General features: G+C 46.5%; 1 long non-coding RNA gene across 1 annotated transcript; it reads right to left on the bottom strand.

Annotated features, from left to right (window-relative positions):
• Window positions 1-5,616: 5,616 nt before the first annotated feature.
• On the bottom strand, window positions 5,617-8,150 carry LOC123403847. Its single transcript, XR_006611570.1, has 3 exons — window positions 7,933-8,150; window positions 7,712-7,852; window positions 5,617-6,270 (listed from the first exon to the last, which is right to left on the bottom strand). It is a non-coding gene; the product is annotated as an uncharacterized LOC123403847 (long non-coding RNA).
• Window positions 8,151-19,255: the final 11,105 nt, after the last annotated feature.

Raw genomic sequence — 19,255 nt, 5'->3', positions numbered from 1 at the left:
GGCCGCCAGCGCCCCGCCGCCCAGCCCCGCCGCCGGCCACACAACGATCGGCCACACCAAATCCGGCAGTGAATATGGACAAAAGTTACCAAATGATTGAGAAAGGGCATTTATTGCCAATCTAACCCTCTCATCCAAACACCTCTTGGGTTAGAGTTAGTTTAGGGTTAGTTGAGGGTTAGAATCTAACTCTAACCTCTAACCCGGTTAGAGTATCCAAACAGGGCCAGAATTTTTTACTAATGGCGCACCAGGCAGTGCGCCATTAGTATAGCCCATGGTACGCCATTAGTATGCCTCCCAGGGGGGCATATTTACCCATGTGCTCTAGCTTACTAATGGCGCACTAGTTGACGATGCGCCACTAGTGTGCTTTTTGCAGTGCACCACTAAAGTGCTGGGTGGTGCGCCACTAGTATGAATATTAGGTATTAATTTTATTTTCTTTTCTGATATTTGCACAGGTTACAAAACATATTACTGCACAGAATATAGAGAGCACAATATATAAACAGCAGATTTACCGAATACAATAAAAGATTAGTCTCCGAATACAATTCATCATATTAGTCTCCGAATTTAAAATACCGAACAAAGTTAGAACATTGCAAGTCTCGAGACCGCGAGTAGCGAGTTTGTCTTCACATTACAAGTCGATATCGATCATCTAAACTACCATCACATAGAAGAGAGGTACGGTCATCATGACGAGCATAATCGCGATGAAACTGGTCTTCATCCGGTTCCTCCAACGCTCCCTCCTCTCTCCCGCTAGATAGCGCGCGTATCTAACTTCCGCCTCCGCCCTAGTGGTGTACCCTTCGTAACTATTACCGCTGAAACGGTGAACCTGTCTCTGACACTCCTCCCAGTAGTCGTAGACTCCGGGAACATTACGCTTGTACACGACATACGAGGAAATCTCTATGCACTAGCCAAACAAAACGTTAGTAGCAATTCACAGAGACATACAAGTTCACTAAAGTTTAATATGACAACTATAACAGCACGATTCATGGTCCTACTAATAAATAGCATCGATTACATATAAGTTGAACGACTGTCCAAACCAAAGAGACATACAAGTTCATTAAAGTTTAATATTACAACATGAATTAGTAGAAAATCACGGAGCGTGGATGAAGCCACCGTATTTCGTGATGGTCATGAAATCGCGGTCGTTGTCAGCCTGCATTTGTAGCGTTGTTTCTATCTCACTATTGGACGGTTGAAATCTGAGGTAGAACTACCCCGAGGTACGAAGGACATCTTGATGGATGATTTCTGCAAACTCCGACTGAATGAGAAAGAATTCTTGTCTGATGTCCGCGTCCTGGATTGCCGACAAGCGTGCGGCCCAATATCTGAGGTTATTTGGTAGCCAAAGGTGATTATGGTCCCGTATGATTGCCCGCATGTGATGGAGGGCGTAGTAGGCATCCTTCAGACAGCCAGACAGCTACTTGACGTAGGGGAACGTCGTATTGTGGGTGTACACGTGCTGGTCGTACCTACGAATTGTCCTGCTCAAGGTGCCTCCAGATATGGCGTAGCTGGGAAGAGCTTCATCAAGAACTTTCTTGATATTTGTGTAGTCTTTTTTTGACTGACGGTCCGAGTCGAAATACGTGGCCGTGGAATATTTTGGGCTTAAGATGATGAGTGTGCAGTGTGTGTCACTGCACAAAACACGGAATGTTAGAAGAAAAAAAGAACGATCGAAATCTAAGAAATCATATGTTACGGGGCGGTGAGGGGATAACTTACTCGGGAACGTAAGGCACGAGAAAGTTATCCTTATCTGGGTTTGCCAGAATGACGCCTTCGAGGTATGAACTCGCGACTTGCCGGTCCCCAGCGTTGCCCAAGATCTTGGAGCGCATATAGAAGGGGTCGACTATCACGATGTCCGGAGTCTTGTCTCTAATGATCCGTATCTCCATACTCAGCGAAAATACCCGAATGAAGGTGTAGTGCAGCGGATGAAGGTTAAACATAGCGAAGATGTCAACAAACCGCAGGACGATCATACCCCCGATGGCGCCATTGACAAAGCCCTGACCCTCTGGCACCCTGGCCACGAAAACCGGGTACGCCACATCATACTCGGGGAGACGCCGCTTCTCCAAAGAAAGAACAATGTCATGCAGACTCCGCATAGCACCGGTTGCAGCATTGAGGAGATTAGTCGGTAGCATCGGCCTACCCGCCACATGCACCCTCCTCGAGATATCCTTAGGTGAAGGTGGCCCGTCCTGAGCACGGATCGTACTCGGTGCCGGCTGGCTCGCACCCTTGTTAGTCTTTCTTTTCCATCCCTTCTTCTTCTGCTGTAATGGGATCGAGTTCTGCTCAGAGACCACCTTCTTGAGTGTGTTGGGGCTGATAATATTTCGCACCTCGGCTATCTGAGGCTCGGTGAAGGCGGCAGCTGGAGGCGTCTCCTGAGAACTGAACGCCAGACGAGGCCTGTTGCAATTGGGTTTCTCCGTGGTACCAGCTAGATCACGGTCATCTTTTGCAGGGTTGAGTTCTTGAGAAGGAGGCCCCAAGAATTCCTCACCGTACCCATGTTCGGCAAAGTACTTATTGACCTTGGTAAATGTACCATCATCGTCGTCGTCGCCGTCCGGATCCTGTGCCATATGCATGTCCGGCATGTCCGGTAGCGTTGCGGCGGTCTTGCCATGGCTTGGCACCGGCACGACTAGTGGTGTTTTCTGTGGGGTGGTGTCCCCCGCCCCCAAACGAATCTGGCTCTTCGGCCAAAGCAGGGACCAACTTAAGCAGGCGCTGAGGGTCATCACATCATCTTTGTCGGCCCTAACGGGTCGAAATGGAGGTAACAAATTGTCGCAGCCTGGCAGCACCTGAAACAGTTGAACCCTATACACGATGGGTGGCATCGGATTACCGTGGAACGCGAGGTTTCCCGGTTGAATGATTCTGCCCTTGGCGACATCGATCAACTCGCCTGGCCACGAAGTGAAGGAGAGTGCATAGAATGTCGACGCCGGCGCCCTGTGAAAACATGTAGGGCGTCAGGGGATGCCCAGTCAAAGGCAAGGAGATGAAGTCATCGTCCGAGAGAGGCTTAGTTACCATGATGGCATCGAGCTCGGCTAATGTCGAGGCACCGCCAACAGCGGGTGTGCATGTGACGGAGGGGCCGCTTGCTGCCGAGGTGTCGGCCGGCGTATTGTTCGCACACCCGGGTGCATTAATAAGCTCCAATGCCCGTGCCGGCGTCGTAGACACCAATGGCACCACCTGCGCATTGTGCGAGTTGCTGGCCGTGAAGCTAGGAACCAGGGGTGGACCTTTTGGCCGCCCGCAATCCACGCCTGCAGCCCCTCAATCAAGGTAGGCACAATGGCGGTGATCCCCCTCCCAGTTGGTGTTGCACTTGCTCTTGGACCATCTCCGGAATCCGCGCCACTTGTGCCTGATATCTTGAACCTCGCGCGACTGGCTTTCCAAGTTGGTCTTTCTCTCCTTTCGCCCACCAGCGTTATAGTATGATGACCATTTCGTGGACAAGCCTTTGTCGGCCACACGACCAGCTGACGACGGCTTACTGGACTTATCCTTGTTTTTCATTACGTTCAACACCCTATTTAAAGTGGTGTCCCAAGGGGAGCTCTGAGACGACCCTGTGCTACTTCTTTCAGTGTCCTGCGGAAGGAATGTGAACCATTTAGAAATTTGGCTTCATTAATTATAATGCAACCATATGCAGCTAATTACGTGGGGGTGTATTCCTTACCAGAACAAGCTCAAGCGTCGTGGTCTTCGCGTCCGTGGTAAGCTCCTTTGTTACCGGGTCCACCTTGTACTGGGCCCTAACATAGTTTCTGGTCTGCTAGTCACTTTATTTCTCGAAGCGGGGTCCTAGGCCTTGCTCGGCACGCTCCGCGTCCTCCTTGTCCCATATAGGTTCCGCCACTCTGTAACCGTTTGGACCGAGTTGGTGGAGCCCTAAGTTCAAATCCCGCATTTCTTTCCCCCACTGACTTGATTCCACGGTTGCGTTGCTCTCGCACTTGATCTTGAACTCCTTGTAGTCATCTTCGTTGATCGAAGGATTTTTCGCCTTGATCTTCTCATAACTATCACCTTTGTCAATCATTCTCTTCACCGCACTTCTCCAAGTAGACAGGGTCGTGCTCATCTTCGTGAGGGCGGCATTGTTCACTTTATTCCCTAAGAGGCATGTGTTTGCGACGTCACCGGGGAACTTGTATCGTTCGCGCAACTTCGTGAAGAGGAGGTTGCGCAAATTCCCTCGGTCCTTATGCCTTAGATTCTCGGTGTTGATCAAGACGGTGCTCCGGAGAATGCACCCGAGCTGAACCGCGTACCCCTTGACTATTTCTTTGTGCATCGTTGGATACCCGTTGGAGTTCACTTCAATAAATTCCTCCTTGACGGTGCCGACCACTTTCGGGCGTTGGTCTTTCCGTTGACTCTTCGATTCGCTGCCATGTGTGCGTGCGCTGCCATCATCAGTGGTGGCATCCTCGGCAGCACCATCACTGGTGTAATCCCCGACACCACTAGGGGTTGTGTAGTCAGGATCGGTGTCTTCCGCGGCGTCCTCATAGCGGTGAGGTTCTTCCTCCATCTCCTGGGACAGCTCCCAGAATGCTTTGCCCGAACCGCCGGCCTCATCGTTGTGGGCCATGTTTCGCTCTAAATAGGAAAAAAGTTTGGTCAAAAAGTTTGGTCAAAATGTTGGTTATTCTCAAGGAACAAGATCATGGTCTCTTCATTTAGGGTTTGTCGACACCGAGGCATCCTAAAAGTTAAGCTTTCATCATTTAGTGTTTGTCGACGCCGAGGCACCCTAAAAGCCTAAGCTTTCATCATTTAGGTTATTATCGACACCGAGGCGCCCTAAAAGCCAAGGTTTTATAATTTAGGGTTTGTCGACACTGAGGCACTCTAAATGCTAAGTTAAGTTTTCATCATCTAGGGTGTATCGATGCCGAGGCACCCTAGGTTGACTGATATATATGGGTATCTTTTAATAATATACCCTATCAAGAAAATGGAAGGAGAATTCTAAGTTGGGCCTAATCACTTGGCTCTATTGCCACCTATGGTTTAATGCAACAAGAATAAAGGGGCAGTTGATCCTACTTAATTAAGTACTAAGATACCCCGACCATGCATTAGTCGCAAGTACCCCATATGTCCTATTTTTAGCAAAGTCATGCTAAAATTCACGGAAAATTTCATCATGACCTTTGCTGAAAATAGGACATATGGAGTACCCGAATTTGCCGAAACAGAAGTAAATCGATATTCCGACAAACTCAAGGGCCTCTCGGGGTACCTGCAAAATCATCACGACACAATGGTCGGAGACAAAACCCAGCAAACTAGCACCACAATGTTCCTCTACTTTCATATGGATGAAAAGGCCACAGACTATATGGTCCTCTGCTTTCATATGGACAAAAATCAGCTCAACTTATGTGAGCTTCCATTCCATATCTAATAGGTCACCCAACAAAAAATCATCAATAGTTTAGCAACTGTGTACCCTCAAGAATGAACATATAGCAATATCTATTGCCCCCCATAACATAAGGAAATCAAAATCAGCTCAACTTAGATAACAATGTATATACTTTATCACATTATATAGGTGTTGCAACAATGTATATACTTTATCACATTATAAGTCCTCACACCATCAACTATGACAAAATCTAAGAGTATAAGTTTGGTTACATTCACCCAAGTCCAAACATAAAATTCTGTCCAACATAGTACATCCCACTTTGATAATTTAATAGGATTTAATATACCGAACGAAACCTGACAAGTGATATGTGTTTTAGGTATCTACAGAACAGCCTCTAAAATTTCCATCTTGTAACTTTATTTTAATACCACCTCTAACAGGGCCTAATCTCCCATAACAAAATACTGTACCCAGGAACATATATTTCGGGACAGCAAACTAAACTGATAGATGCTCTCAAACTGTACAGCAAAATAAATACTCTAAAGAAACCTTGAATCTTTATCTAAAACTTATGTAAAGGGGCCAACTCAAAATTCTGAGCCTAGCTAACTCATTTTTCAGATATAAGCTTGCTTGTTTTCCATTGTACCTGAAGAACTAGCTACTACTGCTCCTCTGCCCGTGCTGCTGATGCTCATCTTCCGCTGATCCAACTGATTGTGTTATGCTGCTACTGATTAGAACAATTTTGCTCCTCTGCACTCTGAAGAAGGTACTTCGTCAGAGTACTGTACCTGAAAATTAATGAACTTGATTTAGTGTTAACTGAATCATGACAATGCCAATAAAGGAGTAAATTCAGTTGTTAACATAAAATTCATTGAGTACATTCATTTTAATACAAAAACTGCTGCTGATCATTGTGAAAAAAAAGCATGGATTGTTGTTAACTGAAAATTAGTGAAAGAAACTATTGGTGATCAGGGATTACTGTTAATTAAAAATAGAGCATCTGGCTTGGCTTATCATGTTGGGTAAAATGAATGACACTGTGTTGTGCTGCTGCTTGACTTATCAATTAGTCTGAACTCTCAAATAGCATGAATATTTGAAACGACAGGCCTCTAAATGACACTTGAGTAAAATGAATACTTGCAGGTTCAGCCAACGTGTTGCTACACTAACAGTAAAATGAATACTTGCAGGTTAGTGTTAGTACTCCAAAACTTGAGTGTCATGAATGATGACTCTCATTTACTGAATTTACTCCAACACTAAGTCCACAAAAATGAATCGGTTCAGTAAACTTGAAGTACTCAACACTGAACATGGTTCAGAGCTCACTACAATACACTACATCACGCAATGGTTCAGACCTCACTACACTAGAACAAGCTCACTACACTACACTACACAACACTACACTACACATGCTTAAACTCTGAACATAAACAAACACCAGCAATGCCAGACCAAGACTTTGCTGGCAAATTCTAAGAAGTATTTATGAGTTTTAGCTGACCTGAGGAACTATGAAAGAATGGTTAGGTACCCCTGATAAATGCAGTAAAACAGAAGGCAATGGAATTAGACATGTCTTGATGAAGCCATTTACAGCAGCGTTCAACTGAACATACAACTGAACATAAATGCAGTAAAACAGAAGGCAATGTAGTTACTTCCTATTACTTCCTACTAGTTCGAGTTCGTGGCACTCACCCTTCTAGACAATATGTAAACTACCTCTGTTTCTAGGCAACAAGAGTTATCATCTGTTTTGTTTTTGGTCGTGGTAACAAAGTAAACAGAGCTTGAGTGCTTGACAACACAACAACAAAAGTTATCATCAGTTTAGTTTAGTCTTCTTCATTCGCTTGTGTGTGTGTGTTTGTGCACCCACTGTCGGTTCGTTCATGCTCTAAAACTGAAAACTAAATCTGGTAGTTTGAAAACTGAAAACAGAGCTATGTTGATGAACATGAACCAACTCCAAAAATAAGTTAGTTTGGAGCACCAGCCACCAGGGGAGCAAGCTCAGTCGAGAGGGATGGGCCATGGAGTTGATCAGGTGGGATAAAGTTCCATCACATAGTAACAAGCTCAGGAGAGCGTAAGCAAGTTTTTTTTTTAACTGAAACCAAGTGTCTTAGTACAAACTACTGATCAACAGCACAAACCTAACAATCTAACAGGAGGAGATCGAAGCAGGGAGGGAGCGAGGGGACGGTGCCGTACCTCGCAGGATGGATCTGGCCGCGGCTTGAACTCGGTTGTGGATCCAGGCGAGGAGAAGGGAGGTGGGAGCTCTGGCGCCGGCGCCGCGAGACGGTCGTTTTGGAGTGGATTATTTTTTTCCTCGGTGTCGTCGATCTGGACCTGGAAGAGGATGGATTAACCAAGGTAAGCGCAAAAATTGCTGCGTAGGGCAAGGGGCGAAGGCACCGGCGGCTTCATACAAGGAGATCGAAGGGGAAGCACGTAGGGCAAGGGGTGGTTGTAGTCGTACACGTACGTGGCTAGCACATAATGGATCTGCCGCGGAGGAACCCAGCACCTGGCCTGGCGAGGAGAAGCTCAGGCGTCGGCGACGCGTGCACCGCGAGACGAGGGCAGAAGTGGAGTACAACTGAGAAGCGAGATGGGAGGCGCGGGGGCGCGGGGGCGGCGGAGGCGCGGTACGGGTCGGGGCAGTGGGCGGGTGAGAGATGGATTGGGGAAGATAGAAAGGGGACCGGGGATTTAACCCCGGGGGGGGGGGGGGGGGGGGGGGGGGGTTTAGCAATGGCGCACCCCCGGTGCGTCATTAGTATTTTTTTATAGCAATGGCGCATCCCCAGGCGGTGCGTCATTAGTAATCTTTTTTTTATAGCAATGGCGCATCCCAGAAAGGTGCGTCATTAGTAATCTTTTTTTTGGATAGCAATGGCGCATCTCAGAGAGGTGAGCCATTAGTAATTTTTTTTTGGATAGCAATGGCGCTCGGGGGGAGGGAGGGGAAGGGTGGTGCGCTCGGCCGATTCCGTTCGGGGAAACCGAGCGAGGAGACAGGGGAGGGTGCTGGGGGTTGGCAGCGGCGGTGGAGCGGGGGAGGGTGCGGGGGGTCATTCGCGGCGGTGGAGCGGGCCGGGGAGGGTGCGGGGGGTCGTCGACGGCGGTGGAGCGGGGGAGGGTGCGGGGGGTCATTCGCGGCGGTGGAGCGGGCCGGGGAGGGTGCGGGGGGTCGTCGACGGCGGTGGAGCGGGGGAGGGTGCGGTGGGTGCTCGGCGGCGGTCGAGCAGGGGAAGGTGCGGGGGGGTCGTTACCGGCTGTGGAGCGGGGGAGGGTGCGGGGGGTGCTCGGTGGCGAGGGGGATTTGGCAAGGGGGGATAGCGATCAAGATGGAGGGGGATCGAGATCGAGTGTCCTGATGAATATTCAATATTTTTTCATATTGAATATGAAAAAATATCATCATATTTGAAAAAATATTCATGAATTCAAAAAGTGCCCACGAAATTTAAAAATATTCATGAGTTCAAAAAATATTAACAAATTCAATACTTTTTGTGAGTTAGAAATTCAATACCATAATAAACATAAATAAATATTCATGAGGACACTAGAACAGAAGAAATATCATTTCAATATGTCGAAATACAATCGAGAAATGAAGGCTACAACTTAAATACAATCGATCTTAGCTAGCTATCTGTTCACAATCTTCTTGCCCTTATTTTTCGTAAATGGAGTTCTTCTCTTGAACGGACATCCTTTAGGTAGGGTGGTCCTGCTTCTTCTTGTGGTGTATGCTGGTACTTCATCGTCATCGTCATGTTCCATCTTCGGGTTGCCGTACTTGTCGAAGTCTTGCTCATTGGCGACTCCATCCATTCCGATGATCTTCCTTTTGCCTCTCCTCACGACAACACGACTGGGCTTTTGCGGGTCGGTAATGAAGAAGCATTGGTCCATTTGGGAAGCCAGTACCCGTGGCTCATTTTTCGCGGTGACGTTTGCGCCCGCGGTCTTGGATTTGGCTTCGGGTATAACCATGGTGGTGAAATACCGGTCTTCTTTTATGACGCTCTTGGCCCATCTGACACGGAACATCGGGACCTTCTCTCCAACGTATCTCAGCTCCCAGATCTCCTCGATCCTTCCGTAGTACCTGTCCTTGTCATTATCGGTGTAGGATTCCATCGTTACCCCGGACTTCTCATAACCATCTCTCTTCATGTCCTTTCCCTCGGTGTAGAATGTGTAGTCGTTGATATCGTACGCCTCATACGTCATCAGGTTCTGCTCGGCGCCCTGTGACAAGGCGAATATGAGTTGTTCTTCCGCGGAAGAATCCTCATGTAAAGGGTACGACAGAAGCTTCTGCTTGAACCAACGCTTGAAACATGAGTAGTGCTCTTTGATTATATCTCCGTCCGTCCTCTGTTGGCCTCGGTCATTGTACGTCTTCTCAATAAAGGTTTTGTGCTCTTCCACCCAAGGATCGACCACGTCTATGTGTTGTAGCGCGACTAGGTTTGCTCTTTCAAAGTCGGCGAGTCGACCCTCGAAGTCGACATGCATTTCGCGGCGACCCTCACGGTGACCCCATCCAGCGAGCCTACCGAGTGCCTGTTGACGGGCAGACCAACGGGGTTCTCGATGCCTAGATAATCCGTGCAGTAGGAGATGCACTCTTCAGTAAGAAATCCCCTGGCTATTCTTCCCTCTGGACGTGACATGTTGCGAATGTATCCTTTGATGACACCATTCATCCTTTCGAACGACATCATGCTGTGTAGTAACGTCGGCCCGAGTTGGATTATATCCTCCACGATATGGACCAGCAGATGCACCATAACGTAGAAGAATGCGGGAGGGAAGTACATCTCAAGCTCGCATAGTATCACCATGATCTTTTCCTGTAGCCTTCTGAGTTGCCTCATGCCAACCAACTTCCGAGAGATGACATCGAAAAAGTTGCATATGCCAAATAGCGTTTCACGGACGTGTGTGTCCATGACCCCACGGATTGCAACTGGAAGTATCTGCATCATCAGCACGTGACAGTCGTGAGACTTCATCCCGCTGAACTTATGCTTCGCTGAGTCTAGGTATCTTCTTATCTTCCCCGCGTAACCGTAAGGAAGTTTTACTCCTACGAGGCAGGTGAAAAACTGATCGATCTCCTCTTGACTTACAGTGAAGCACGCGGGAGGGAAGTCATGTCCGCTCTTCTTGGCCTTTTTGCCTTTGCAACAACTTTCCGTGTCCTGCTTCGCCTCATCATCATCATCATCATTATTAGCGTGAAGCTCCTCCCTGATGCTCAAGCAGACTCTCACACACGTTCTTCGTGATATGCATGACATCAAGGCTGTGAGGCACACGGAGGATGTTCCAATACGGCAAGTCCTAGAAAACAGACCTCGTTTTCCACACCTTTAGCAGCGGCTCTCGCGCCTTTCGCTTCTTTCCCGGCTCTGGCGCCATTCCCGGCGGTGGGCACTCTTTCCAATTTTTCAACAGCTCCTCTATTTCCTCGGCACTCCTCATATGGGGGCGTCTTCGGGGTTCTGTTTCACCATCGAACAAATCCTTGCGTTTTCTCCATGAGTCATCGTCGCGAAGCCACCTTCGATGTCCCATGAACATGGTTTTCAATGACCCGGGATCTCTATCTAGCTGGCGATATGTTGTGTCATCCATACATCTAGAAAATCCGTGGACCACCTTCCACGCGACATATCCGTAACCGAGATAGTCGTGCACCGTCGTGAGTAGTGCGGCTCTCATAGGGAAATATTCTTTCTCTGCAGCGTCCCACTTATTGGCTGGCATTTTCCACAGCGTGTCTAGCTCCTCTTTCAGCAGCCCCAGATACAGATTGATGTCGTTCCCTGGTTGTTTCGGCCCTTCAATTAGCATACTCATGTGAATGTACTTCCTCTTCATGCACAACCAGGGGGGAAGGTTGTACATCCACACAAACACAGGTCAGGTGCTATGTGTGCTTCTCTGGCTGCCAAACGGATTGACTCCATCGGTGCTCGCACCCAGCACGATGTTCCTTGGATCGTCTCCAAATTCTGGGTATTCGAAGTTCAACGCTTGCCACTGGCTCGCATCCTTAGGGTGACTCAGCATCTTGTCTTTTTTATTTATCTCCGGATCATTTCCGTCATCTTCTCGCTTTTTCTCCTTCCTATCCCCGTGCCAACGCAGGAGCTTTGCTACCTTAGGGTCCGCGAAATACCTCTGCAGACGAGGAGTGATCGGAAAGTACCACACCACTTTTCGAGGAGCTTTCTTCCTCTTCTTGTATCGACTGACGCTGCACACCGGACATATGGTAGACTCCGCGTGCTCGTCCCGATAAATGATGCAATTTTTCATGCACACATGGTATTTCATGTGCGGTAAATCCAGAGGACACACGATTTTATTCTCCTCCTCGAAACTGGTAAGGCACTTGTTCCCCTTGGGAAGACGTTCGTGCTCGAATGACATGTTCTTGTCTAAGGATTTGTTGGTCATTTTGTGTTTTACCTTCATCTCCAGAGCCATGAGCGTTACTTTCAGGCGGGTATCCTCGGCCTGCATCCTTCATACAATGGAGTAACCGCGTCTATCTTCAGTTGATCCAGCTTGGCTTTCTCTCGGACGGCAGCTCTTGCGTTATCCGTCTGCTTGAGAAGCAGCTCTTGAATATGAGGGTCCTGCACCCAGGCCATCGATGGTCCATCATCGTCTGCTTCGGCATCTTCATCTTCATTATCATGCCCTTCGTCTGCTCCGGCATCTTCCTCATCATCATGTCCGCCATCTTCTACATGATGACTGTGTCCTGGAGATTCTTCGTCTTCTCGCCTGCCCTCGTCGCGGTTGTCTTTCTCATGCCCTTCCTCATTTCTTACCCGGCCCCCATGGATGACTTCATAATCATCTTCATCACCTTGCCACCGATAGCCATCCATGAAACCACGCAAGAGCAGGTGGGACCGCACCTTTACGGGATCCGGGTCCATAAGGCTCTTTAGCTTGCATCTTCGACACGGACAAATTATCTCCGTCTCGTTCTTTTGAAGCACCTCGGCCTTCGTGGAGCTCAAAAACCTATTCACGATGCCTTCGGTCCTCGTGCGGACCATGGTCGCCTGCGGGGTAGAGAAAAACGACATTTTACAACCAATTTTTTTTTGGCATGACTTTGCCTAAAAATAGGACCAAAAATAATGCATAGTGCCAAATTCTCGCCGAAACGGAAATGAATCAACATTACGGCAAAATATTGGCAACTATCGCATTTCAAATACCGGTACCTTCAAACACAAGCATATATGTAACACCACAAACATATGCAACACCACAAACATATGTAGATCTAGCTAGGCCATAAAAAGTGCATGTGCACGTTGTTGGAGGGAGAAAAAAGGAGATCTACAATATAAAAGCTTTCCCCTTACTTACCTATCAAAAAAAGGTAATTTAACCACTTAATTTGGGTGAATCTATGATGCAAATGAGGTGAGGAGGAGGAGGAGGCACCCGAGACAAGCTTGGAGGAGGAGGTGGAGAGAATGAAAGTGGGGAAAGTGAGTGTGGTAGGTGGCTATCCAAAATATCTAGCTGGTCCCAGGTTACTAATGGCGCACCACCTACAAATGCGCCATTAGTAACCCTGGTTACTAATGGGGCACCAGCTGGTGGTGCACCATTAGTAGTTTTGCAAAAAAAAATTATAGTAGTGGCGCACTGGGTGAGTGGTGCGACATTACTTGTTAAACTAGTAATGGCGCACTCTACCCTGGTGTGCCATTAGTACTTTTGGAAAAAAAATTGCTATATACTAGTGGCAGACCACTTCTCTGGTGCGCCATTAGTGTATATATTATCTATAGCCCTTTTCCTAGAAGTGACTGCTGCACACGGGGAGTGATTGGAAAGTATGATACAACTTTCTAAGGAGCTTTCTTTCCTGCCTTCTTGTATCGAGAAGCATTGCACACTGGACAGTTGATTTTTCCCGTGCTCCCCCTGATAAATGATGCAATCGTAGATGCATGCCTTGTACCTAATGTGCGGCAAATAAAAATGGCAGACGATTTTCTTGGCCTCCTCGACACTAGTAGGACACAGGTTCCCCGTGGGAAGAACTTTATTATGAAAATACTTCAAATGCTCATCAAGGCTTTTGTCTGTCCATTTGTTTTTAGCCTTCGTCTTTAGAAGTTCGAGCGTGAAACTCAAGCCGGTCACCTCGGGATCGCAATCGTCATACAATGGAGTCCTCGAGTCCACTTCAAGCTGAGTCATCTTGGCCTCCTCTCTGGAAGAAGCTCTCTCGCTAGTCTTACTCTTGCGAAGGAGGTCTTGAACATGATTGTCTTGCATGACTGCACTTAGTTGTGTCGAAGACTGCGGCATGACCACCGCCTCTTCTCCGTCATGTTTGGACTCTTCTTCGCCCTGTCCGATATCTTCTCTGTCGCCGTCATTTCCGGACTCTTCCCCACCGCCATGTCCGGCTCCATCGTATTCGTGTCGATTGGTCATCTCTTCGTTTATCCCCATGTCGTTATTCCCTGCCATTTGGACGTCCTCATCATCATCATGTTCTTCACTTATCCACTGAGTATACCCATCCATGAAACCATTCATCAGCAGGTGCCCCTTCAAAGTGCCACGATCAAAAGGGTCCAAAAGGACTCCTTCCTTGCATTTTGCACACGGACATCTAATCCTAGTCCGATTATTTGCATACATGTCCATCACCGCGGATTGCATCTACCGCTCCACCTTCCATCCACTCACCTTCATGACCGACTGGACGTTATAACAAGCAAAAGGGTTATAAAATAAATAATGCATGCATGCCTCAATGTCATATAAGTTTTTGGCATGACCTTGCCTAAAATAGGACATATTGAGTTTGCTTGAAATTCACCAAAACGGAAATAAATCGACATTTCAGCAAAACATATGCTAATCGAGGGCATGTCACACTCGCACAACTCTCTCCATATATATATCCCAAACACACATATTCTCATTCCCACACATATTCCCATTCTTTAAATGAACAACTTTTTTTACTCACCTATATATCTCCGGAGAGAGACCGATCGAGAGAGACGATGAGAGAGTCCGATTGAAAGAGCACGCGTGGATGGCTAAATAGCTAGCTAGATCTAGTTGTTGGGGAGGAGAGGTGAATCTAGCTATATAACTGATGGAGGGGGAGTTATGGTGGAGGGGGGCATTAATGGGGAGTGGAAGAGAGGTAGGACAAAGAGAGATGTGAGAGAGGCCATTTATGAAGGAGAGTTATGGTGGAGGGGGATATTAATGAGGAGAGAAGAGAGGTAGGAGGAAGAGAGAATAAGAGCAACAATGGTGTGGAGAGTGAAGAGAGGAAAGGAGGGGGAGAGGAGGGGGGCGGGGGTAAAAAGTTGGCACCAACCGCAACTAGCAGTAGCGTTGCATACCAGAAAGCGCTGCTGCTATGCTATTAGTAGTAGCGCTTGTCACATGCGAGCGCTACTACTAAGTGGGGCCCACTAGCAGTAGCGGTGTTGCAAAACAAAGCGCTACCGCTAAACACTTAGGAGTAGCGCTGGATTTTGGGCAACGCTGCTACTACAGCTACAGTCGGTGGTATCGTCTTGTCCCACATAGTAGTAGTGCATTTTTGATAAGCAGCGCTACTGCTAAGGTGTTAGTAGTAGCGCTTAACTGGATCAGCGCTACTCCTAATTAGCAGCAGCGTTTTCTTTTTTCTAGCACTACTATTGAGGTCTTGCCTATAAGCATTTCCCTAGTAGTGTAACCTCGGGTATGTTAAATACCACGAGTCGTGGATGACACGGAAGTTTTGAGAATCTCATGGGTACAGCGCACAACCTCTCCAGAGTGTAAAACTATTCCAATAGCCGTGTCCAAGGTCAAGGACAGTTGGATGAGTGCTCTTGGGCTACGTCCATGTTTACAAAGTTGTGTGTGTGGGAATGATGGCACGTAAGAAAGAAGGTACCTAAGGAACATGGTACCTGAGTCAAGTCAGATGACTTGGCATGATGGGTGAGCATGGGATGTTCAACCCTGAGTTGACATTGATATCTATAACCTGTTCACAAGGTTACCGCTTACCTTGTGATGCATGTTCGTACAAGTATTTGATCATGTTACTGCATTCAGAGAACAACTTATTTTCCTCAAAAACACTGTATGAGTGTTATATCGTGTTTCATTATTGCCTTCTTCCACAATATGGTTTGCCTGCAAGTACATTCAAAGTACTCATTGGCTTGCCACTGGTTATTTCATTGACTAGGTAAGAGAGAACACTAGATGGTGAAGAGTACCTTGGTGATGTTCCTGCGAGCTAGGACGCTTCCTAGTCAGAATGCTTGTAGGTTAAGGCTGATGGCATGGGTTCACGCTTTCCCCAATATTTCCATTATTTCTGAAGTTTGGTGTGTTGGCCTTCAAGGCCCTATCTATGTAAGACTTGACCAAAGTGGTCCTTATTTGTTTGAGACAGTATGTATTGATGTAAGACTCTTGTTATTCAGTTTTTGTGTGTTCAGTGAGCATTGATATCTGGGATCATTAAGCACGTACATTCGGTGATCACTACTTATAAGTCGGGGTCCCCATAGAGTTGGTATCACAGCCATCCTGACTGTAGGAAGCCCTTAGTTAGCATGGACGTTATTTAGGACAAAGCTGTTTTCTGGACCCTTCCAAAGCACTTGCAAAACTGCTATATCTCTCACCTCTCTTAAATCTCCAAACGAAGCAAAGGTTTTTTCCTTAACACTTCCACCCTTATTCTCTTGACTCTCCTCATCTTCTTTTTCAAAACATGCAAATGGTCGCTAGCACCCTTATGCCCTCTGATCACCGGATTACTAAAAATCCTTGTGGGTAAGTTGGAAGGAAGCAACCTTTCCAATCGATCACCCACGTACTTCGAAGACAAGGATGGCAATGCTACGACCAGAAAAAACCAACAGAAGAAACCTCCACAAGGAATAAGGACATCGAGGCTCAGAACATGGTGACACCCTCGACACTGTCTCAGAGTGATGCAACCTTTACCTGCGATGATCATGACATAATATATGCAATACCATGATATGCATCGCTGATAGACCGGCCCTGTCATTATGTAAGTTGTGTCGACCACCTTGGGTGGATGAGAACCTCGCCATTTGGTCCGCTGCACCTATGTGAGCAGGAAAACAGTTCTCTTCATCCCTCGCTCTAGGTGTCGGTATTGTGATCAACAAGACTGACAGGTCAAAACTCTACCGTGCCTTACAAATGTCATCGCATAAAGGTTGTCCACTTGGAACTCTCGACGCCTTGGAAGGCAAAAATACCTTGACGTGATTACGAGACCTGCAGAAGACCCCCTCAATAACAGCCATGAAGAACCAACTTCGTCGGCAGCTCACCACATGAGAAGGCGTTAAAGACTCTTTCCAGCTCAACTCAATTTGTTTTGGCAAACAACAACAAGGGACACATCGGCATCGTAAGAAGACCCAGAAGACTCAGCGGACCCCTCTTCAAGACATTAAACAAGCACGACTGCTGAGTCAGATAATCCTTAGTGGAGGATGAATCATGAATCCCTTATGCAAAGCCAAGTCCGTGAAATGGTTCGGTTGGAACCATGTTGTGTGTTGCTTGTGTTTGTTTGTTGTGATTTGAAGTAAGTCACGCTTTTGCTCTTGGGAATAAGAACATGATTATATCACTTGTCCCATATTGATGGTTGAGTTGGGTTTTCGGCACTTGTTTGATTGCACTTGCACTATACCACCCCCTTAGACACTCCCATCTATGCTACTTTCTCTCTCCCACCTTTCTCGACAACTGGAGATCAGCAAGGCAATATGCACCAAGGATACACTTTGATAGACAACTTACAGTGAAGATGCTGACTATAGCATTCTCAACTAGACGCGACCCATAGAAATATGCATTCATTCAAGATTGGAAACCGCTCCATAGACTAACCTAAACCTCACAAGCTTCCCAGATCAAACTTCTGGTCACGTGTCTAATACCCGGGTTTGCCATAGGACCCATTGAGCTCCGATAGCCCCTGCTTAACACTCAGTTCCTTATGGAACAAGTGATCCGAGTGAACAAATATCCTTCTTTCTTAAAGCTAGCATCAGAACCCTGATGGCATTGGAAGGATCATTCCGGGATATATGATTTGTAGACAATAGTTTGTTGTGATGCTGATAGGTGTCTTGGGGATATAACTAGGCTATCTTGGCGGAATTGTAAGACCCTTATGAAGTTAGGTGACCTTGGTGGAACAAGTTGATAAAGTAGCATAACCCACATATTCCTAGAGTAAGATTGGATTCAGTAGGACAATTATGATCACGAGCTATAAGTTCTTAGTGTCATAATAAATTGACTTTATCAAATAATAGTCATGGTTTGATGATGTTACCATGATGACTTAGGATAATGAGTAAGACTTCTTGTTGAAAATGAGATTTGGATTTAGCAAGTGACCTCAAAAGAGTATCGATGATGAAAGAGACCACATGGTTCGAAGTAAATTGTATTTAGTCTGACCATCTCGATCATGATACCATGTTTCTTGGTGGATAACAAGTAAAGTAATTAGAGTTGCCGAATTGATTCACGAGCTTATATAGAGCCTGGCCTTGGGGATTATTTGGCCAGGTTATTGGAAGATGATGGGTATATGAAAGAACAATTGCTACCTAGGGTGGTTTTGATAATTAATCACAACATATGCATCATTATTGGACTAATATGTTTATCCAAGTATATTTCAAAAAAGTTCAAAAGATGCTTTGGGTAAAGGCTTATGTGGAGATACCCATTGACGCAAGGAAGGAATAGGATTGGCCCAAGCTTCAAGCTAGAAGACTTATCATTTTTTATTTGTGAGAAATCACTTTTTAGTCCATACGAAAGCCAATACTATTAAAAGGGGGTAAGGTACTAAATTGATCTAGTTGCTCAAGTGCTCAAAGTTAGCCACCAAAATACTTAGTCATTTTTCCGAGATAACCATTCTATACAAAACCGCACACTCAAATTTGGTGCCACAAACTTTCCCATTTCGGCCACACCGAGTTTGATCTGAGACAGAATCCTAGCCATTGCCACCAAATCGGTGCATCCAAAAGCATGTTGGTGCTACCGAGTGTGGGTGACAAACTTTCTATTGCCTCCGTACACAAAATTGGAATTTACGACTTTGAGTATCGGTGTCACCGAGTTTGGTCATCTCACCGTTAGCAACCTTTTCGGTGCCATCAAGTTTCATATATCGGTTCCACCGAGATTCAAAACTTGATGCCTTTAGTGAAAGTCGGTACCACCGAGTTGATGACTTCAGTGTCACGAAGTTTTCCACCTTGGGTGTAAGAGTTGGATTTTGTGTGCTGCCTATATATACCCCCTCACCCCCTCTCACTCGTGGGACTAGCACTCAGAACACACATTGCATTGCGAGATTCATTTTTCTGAGAGACAGCCACCTACTGATGTGTTGAGACCAAGATATTCCATTCCAATCATTTGAAAGTTGATCTCTATTCTCCCTAAGTTGCTTTCCACCAAATCAATCTCTCCTACCCATGCCTATTCTTTGAGAGAGTGATTTTGTGTGGAGGAGATTATATTTAGAAGCACAAGAGCAAGGAGTTTATCATTCTACCCCATATATTACCTTTAGGACGGTTGTGCCTCCTATATTGGTTATGTGTCGCTTTGGAGTCTCTTACTTCATGTTGT

This window comes from Hordeum vulgare, chromosome 6H (assembly GCF_904849725.1).
Source record: "Hordeum vulgare subsp. vulgare chromosome 6H, MorexV3_pseudomolecules_assembly, whole genome shotgun sequence".
Classification (NCBI taxonomy): domain Eukaryota; kingdom Viridiplantae; phylum Streptophyta; class Magnoliopsida; order Poales; family Poaceae; genus Hordeum; species Hordeum vulgare.
The sequence above is the reverse complement of the archived record's forward strand: the minus strand, read 5'-3'. Positions and strand labels throughout refer to the sequence as shown.